The 7,143-nt window shown below is 30.3% G+C and overlaps 1 long non-coding RNA gene across 1 annotated transcript; it reads right to left on the bottom strand.

Annotated features, from left to right (window-relative positions):
- Nucleotides 1-1,218: 1,218 nt before the first annotated feature.
- Nucleotides 1,219-2,411, bottom strand: LOC139087281 (uncharacterized). Its single transcript, XR_011544113.1, has 3 exons — nucleotides 2,346-2,411; nucleotides 1,835-1,990; nucleotides 1,219-1,764 (listed from the first exon to the last, which is right to left on the bottom strand). It is a non-coding gene; the product is annotated as an uncharacterized lncRNA (long non-coding RNA).
- Between the last annotated feature and the right edge of the window lie 4,732 nt (nucleotides 2,412-7,143).

The following is a 7,143-nucleotide window of genomic DNA, read 5'->3' as shown; positions in this document are numbered from 1 at the left end:
GCTTACGAGTTAGGCTTTAGTTTCATTCCTATGCTGAATTTAAATCCACAAATGAATAGTCAGCAAATCAAAGCATTCTTAGTTGGATTAAGCTGCTGATGATAATTCAGTGAACTTTCTTTAGAGTTTATTGAACACAATACTCAAGAAGAACAGAGGAGGAACAAGAAGAAAAGAGGAACAAGCAAGAAAGAGAAGAAAAAAAATCATAAATTCTTCAATTCTTTACCAAAATTTTCGATTTTTGAAGAAATTGTTTTCTCATTCCCCCGTTTCTGTTGCTTCTTAAATTCTTATGTGTGGCTCAATTTTTTTTTTTTTTTTGTATGCGAAAAACCGAAACAAGAAGGTTCAAAAATTCCATTGAAACGAACATTGCACGAAGAGGCGCTCCAAGACAAATATTCATATCAAACATTCGAACATAAATACACATGTGTGTTTGCCTGTGTGCTTCATACCATTATACAAACAAGAATGATCATTCATATCGGTAATGGAAAAATGTGTTCTTCTTGACATTGAATCGGTTCTTCTTGGGCTCTTCCATTCAAAATGTTAATGTTGCAAAATATTCGCAAATTTACATACTTTAAAGATGTATCTGTGTATGGGTTTAATGTTATATGCATTAACATTTCTTTCTAACTAACTTACTTACTGACAATGATGATGATCGATCATCGACATGAATATATAAAAAAAATTGTTCACTGACGATGATTTTAATGAATGAATCGATGAATGATGTTTGAAAGTCCTTGAGAAAAGAATATACAATCGTGTGTGATTGTCACAACTACAAATGGAAAGAAGAAGACAAATATTTGAATTTGCATTAAATGTGACACATAAACGTGTCGCTGTTGTTTGCTGCCATAAGATAGTGAGGAATGAAAAAAAAAATTTAAAGAGCCAATTTATGATGATTGTAGACATTGGAATTTTTAATTTTCCTACAATAAAATATACATTTTTAACAGCATATATAGAGTCGAGTTATCAGAAGACAGCAAAAGCAACAGCACTGCCGAAATGAAAACTAAAAGAGAGGTTAAGTATGTAGTTGTGTGGGAACTTTAAAAAAAAATGTATAAATGCCTACTTAAAATATGTTTGAACTTCGTAAAGATCGCTCCCTCTCACTTCCACCCGCCACATTTTCTTCTGTTTCTTTTATTTTACTATCTCACACACGTACTCCAAACATACAATAGCAGAACACACAGAAAACAGCTAATACAAAAGCAATAGCAGCCAGCAAATATCAAATTTATTCAATTCTATATTATTGTGTACATTTTTTTTTTCTCATTCACATTCTCTCTCTTTCTCACTTACACACTAAATTTCAGTGTGTATTCTTTTGCCTTCTTGGCACTCAGTTTCTTTCAATAATTTCAGTACAACAAAAAACTACTTCAATTCCACACACAACTGGCGGATAGCTCGTCTTTTCATCGAAATAAATATATATATAATATTATATATTTATATATATATATATACAGTATACACATTATTTCAAAAGAACTCTCGATGATAATAGAAAATGTACGAAAAAAAATTCAAAATTTATTAGTGCTTCAAATATTTTAAACGCAAAAGACGGGTCTTTTAAATTGCTGCGCTGTTTTATTTTTCTTCTTCTTCATCGCCTGTTTTTTTTTTCATTTCTATAAGTTATAGGCAGCATATATAATAGAGTGTAATGTGTAGTCAATAATATCCAAAATATGTAAAGTGCTTGATTTTTTGATGACACTGAAAGTAAAACGAAGAGAAAAATGTGAAAAATTTTGGTGTAAGTCAAAGTGAAGTGCGACGATCATACATAGTCGAGGGACGATCGAGAGTTAAAGGTTCCAATGATGCTGATCGTGAATGATGATGATGATGATGATGATGATTGTGCGTCGTAGATTGTAGATTCGGAACAAGAGAGAAGAAAAATCTTTTTTTGCCAAATAAATCGGAAAAGGCGACCGCGCTGAAATAAAGCAAGAAAAAATTGAAATGATGATGTAACGATTCTAAATTTATAAGAGTCCCACAAAAGCACACATCAAGCTGAGATGAACAAATCATTTCATTTCAATTCTCTCTCGCTCTTATACATCGTAGTCTCAAAAAACATCTATATTGTGCGGCTAAAATGCTAATTGAAATCAATATATTTATATCTTTTTCTTAATAGTATGCCTGAAACATACAGAATGCCTTACAACAGCCTAGCATTCAAATGAATATCACCATTGTGTTGGAAAAATTTGCATAAAATTTCTTACAATTCGCAATTAATTTGATAAACTCAATTTCAGTAAAATTAGCTTAGTGACACTAACTTCAAATTCAAATTAACAATTCAGTTTCTTCATACAAAGTCTAATCAAAGGAATTACGTTTTTTTTGTTGGTCTGAACCTCACAAGTCAAATACTTAATAGACGACACAATTTAGAGAGTAAAAGAGAGAGTCATTTTGATTTGTGGTCGATCCAAGTACAGCGACACTTAATTTTCACAAAGTTTTAGACGCATTCCTTAGCTGTCATCACATCCACACACAAACGTATGCAAATACATATTTTATAATCATTCATTCATACATATTAGCCAGAATTTCATATATACATATATCCATACCATACATAGTATATCTGTATGTGAGTGTTTTTAGAGATTGGAATTTAAGCGAGGTGAAGTCGCAGCAAACAATAACAACAACAATAAAAAATCCAGAAATTAAACTTTTTGGAATGTGAATTCTCCAACTTCCACCTCTTTCTCTCTCGCTCTTTACTTCATTTCTCTTCACATTGCTGGCTTTCATGAATGAAAAAAGAAGGCAGCAGTAAGAGTAAAAAAAAAATTATACACAGTGTATAGAAGAGGTTCAACGACCCCAGAGTGTAGTCCGCTTTACAAAAGCTATGCGGCAGCAGCAGTAACATTGAAAACTTTGAGTGGAATACAATTTTTATTTGCGATTGGAAATAATATTTAATTTTTCGTGAAAAATCTGACTTGACTTGAGCCGAGGAATACGTGGTTGTGTCGATTGGAAAATTAAATATTTACATGTGTTTCTGTGCTGTGTGCTGATTTCATTTTCTCACAAAATTCTATAATTGTGAAGATCACTGACGATCATTGCCAAATTGCTGTGTTGTTTTTTTGTTACTTTTGGGGAAAGTCAATGCAAGGATGTCACATATAGTAGATATGAACTATCAACAAGTTTGGAATGTGCACAAATTTTTATGATAATTTCTTACCTGCTTTTATAACTTTTTCCTTCTTTATTCTTCTCATTTGATTTGCTTTCATGTGAGGCCGCAAATTTTTTTCTTTCTTTTTTTTTGTGAAATGGAGAAAAGAGAAATGAGAGAAAGAACACAAGACACGATCCACAACGGTGGGATTTTTACATTTTCAAAAAAAAAAAAAATAAATTTAAAAAAATATAAATTTATTGTAGTCGAAAGAGATTCCTTCATCGCATCAGTGGGAATGGAAACAAGTTTTTTTGTGTGTTCATAAAATTTTAAAGAAACTCACAAAAATTCTCCAAAAAAATATTTATCTTCATGTCCATTTTGTGTGCATGTATATGTGATTTATTCCGGGAATTTCGGATTTTGGAAAGTGATCGCATTTTTTTTTATATTCAGCATCGAAAATTTCAATTGCCTTCTTGATATATCATTTGAGATAAAAATGTAATAAATGAGAAGAATGTGAGGAACAACTACACACAGTTTGTGAGCTTTATTGGAGAATAAAAAAATATCTTTTGAAATATGCGAACTAACAAAAAAATCATCATCATCATCATCATCATTAGGCTTGAAAACTTTAAAGCGATCTTATGAGATGAAGTCGTCATCGTCATTAGATTGTGATTTGTTATAAGCTGGCAATATTTGGAAGTTGCCTTAAATATCTACGACACCGAGCTCTTATGAGTTCATGACTAATCCTAACAGACAATCAGCATATTCACTTAAATGAGTTTAATATAATGGAGCATGCTCAATTTTGTGAGTATACTGAGTATCATGCTCAATTTTTTGAGGATACTCAGAAGCATGTTCCCTATCTGAATTGATCAGTGCTCGAAGTCGACTCATATTAAGTATGGAGTTGACTTCTCCATACAAAATCCAACTACCTAGACTTTGAGCTCTTGATCAGATCAGTTGAGTATCTTACTACAATGAGAATCCAGGATGATAGCCAATTTCTCTAAAGTTCCTAATAATAGTGCTTCATTATGGAATATCACAGACCTGAATCTGGAATATCACAGAGCAGTGATTTATTTATTTGAACCAGAACTAAAAAGAACACAAAAAAGTTCAAGATTTAGGAACGAAGAAAAAATTTTCTCACACTCGAAAATGAGAAACGATTAAAATTTTTTTCTTGAGTCGACAAAAAAATATTTTTGTGTGTGCTCTGTGATTAAAATGAACTTTCCATTACATAACTGTGTGACGATCACTTCTTTACATTATCGTTATTTAAAATCCCCAATTATTACATATTGGTTAAAAATGAGAGAGATTTATTGCTGTGCATAAAATATTTTTTTTGTCTTATTCATAAAACAAAATGGAAAATCGAGTGGAATGCGGTTAATGTGATTTACATCACGATGTGTCTCATTTGTATGAAGAAAAAAAAAATAAAGAAGCAGAAAAGAAAGAGAAGAAAAAAAAAATTAGAAATTCCTTTTTCGCCTTTCTCTATCTATATCTATTCATCTATCCATTTCATACACGAATCTCAAGTCTTCTTTTTTCATTTCATTCATAAAATTATATGTGTACGTACACAATCATGTAGACATGATTATGAGTGAATAAAGCTGTGAAACAGAAAGAAAAGATTTTACACATACACATTCATTCTCAAGCGGCTCTTCGAGTCTCTGTATTTGTTAGCTATTGCTGATGTTTTTTTTTCGGGTTTTTTGGAATTTCAGTACCGTTACATCGTCGTGAGAATAATTCGATCAAAAATAAAAATCTCTTTTGCTTTTTAATTTTTATTGAAATTCTTTAATTTTTTTTTTCTTTTCCTTTTACTCTTTACAGTCATTGACAAAATATCAGCAACAAGCATTATCAACATTCCTAAACAAAATATATATAATATATTATAAATGATTTTAAATCAATTCGTCCTTGGGTGGTCATGCGATGTGTGCCACATAATATCGATGTGCTATGATTATCATTCATTATGATGGAGAAATATAGACACAGAAGTACGGAAGATATGTGTAATGTCATGTGATAATCATCGAGAGCATTCACTGTAATGAGTAACGAAAACACGTTTTTTATTTTCATTTTTCTCAACCTTTTTGAATTTCAACAAAAAAAATTTATGTATTTCTTTTCATTTCTATGGTTTTTCTGAACTCATGAAGCCGCACTGCAAACTAGCAGCCGAAAGACAGTCACCAGTTGTGCACACACAAAAGAAATTTCCTAAGAAATTCCAATATGGACTTTTTTTACATTTCCGGTTTTCAAATTTGATCTGACTTCAGTTCATTAGTTCACAAGTGATACTGACTATAGTGCATAGTGAGATCATTTTGAAAGCTGATTATGCAAAAAAGTCCAACGACAAGTCGATTGAATGGAAATAAGTGTTTTACGTACGTGTTATGGATAAACCAACAATTTTTTTTGTGTGTGCCTTAACCGCAGAACCAGCTACTTACCAACTTGATCACATAATCTACAATGTAAAAATATGTGGAACGACATATTACTGGACTGTAATTGATTGCATTCCCATGCGATTTGTAATAAAGTGCATGATTACTTGTTATTGAATAATTAATATTTCTTGTCTTTTTTTAGCCGGATTCAATTTGACATGCTAATTAGATGTCTTTAAGGATGTTATATTGTGCAAAAACCTTATTGATCATCACTTGTACAATGATTATTTTTGCATATTTTCTCTTCCATTTTTAGAGTTCCACAAAAATCAAACACATGTGTATTATGGAATTTATTAGTCAATGAAGTCACATGAATTACCTCTATACATACACAACTCATTAATATGCATATTGAAGAATTTTTCTGAATGAATCATCGATGTGATCTTTGCAAAGCATCTCTATGAAACTATTGAGTCAGTCTAATGGAATGAATGAAGTTTTTTTCACAGAAAAATAGTGCAGCACAATCTGATTCAAATAAATATGTCTGAAACTTGTAATTATATTAATTCATTCTAGGGTTGGGCAAATATACGTATATATACGTATATATACGTATAAGAACAAAAAAATATACGTATATATACGTATATGTATACGTATACAGATTTTTCAAATCCGAAAAAATACGTTATTTATTTTGTTAAAAATGATCTTAAATGCTCAAATTAGAAGTCAAAAGTGGTTATTACATTGTTTTCTCACATCCAGTAGCATTTAAATGTCCTTAAGTTATGATTAATGGTAAAAATTAATTAATTTTGTAAAAAAATTATTTTTTTCTGTTTACAAATTTTTGTTTAAAGTTTGAATTTTTTCGACCGTTACAAAAATTTTACTTTTTGACAATTTTAAGCTTTCAATAACATTTTGTATGGAACACAACATTATAACAGTTTCAATTTCATTGCTGTTCAATTTGTTACTAAAATTATTGTTATAATTACCAACTTTTATGACTTTTGATATGTAACGGAAATTTTTTTGAAAAATCTGTATACGTATACATATACGTATATATACGTATAAAATATACGTATATTTGTATACGTATATATACGTATACGAATTTGCCCAACCCTAATTCATTCACACAATCATGATTATTAGATCTCTAAAAGCTTGATTTCAAGATATGTGGATGACACGATTTTAATTTAAGACTTGAATATGTATTAGCTACAAATAATCTATTATTAAAATGTATATTGCATAACTTAGATATTAAAAGATCACAAGATAAGTGAGAATTAATAATAATTTACTATATTCCTTGCATGTTGATCATGAGACATACATAATAGAAATATAAAAAGTAGTCGCTTCATACTACTGCAGTGGCAAAACTTATCAATTCAATAAAAACATCATTGCTATACCATTTGTACAGATAAA

This window comes from Chironomus tepperi, unplaced genomic scaffold (assembly GCF_022539635.2).
Source record: "Chironomus tepperi strain 1889 unplaced genomic scaffold, CSIRO-AGI_Ctep_v1 contig_100, whole genome shotgun sequence".
Classification (NCBI taxonomy): Eukaryota; Metazoa; Arthropoda; class Insecta; order Diptera; family Chironomidae; genus Chironomus; species Chironomus tepperi.
This window is presented reverse-complemented; position numbering and strand designations above follow the sequence as displayed.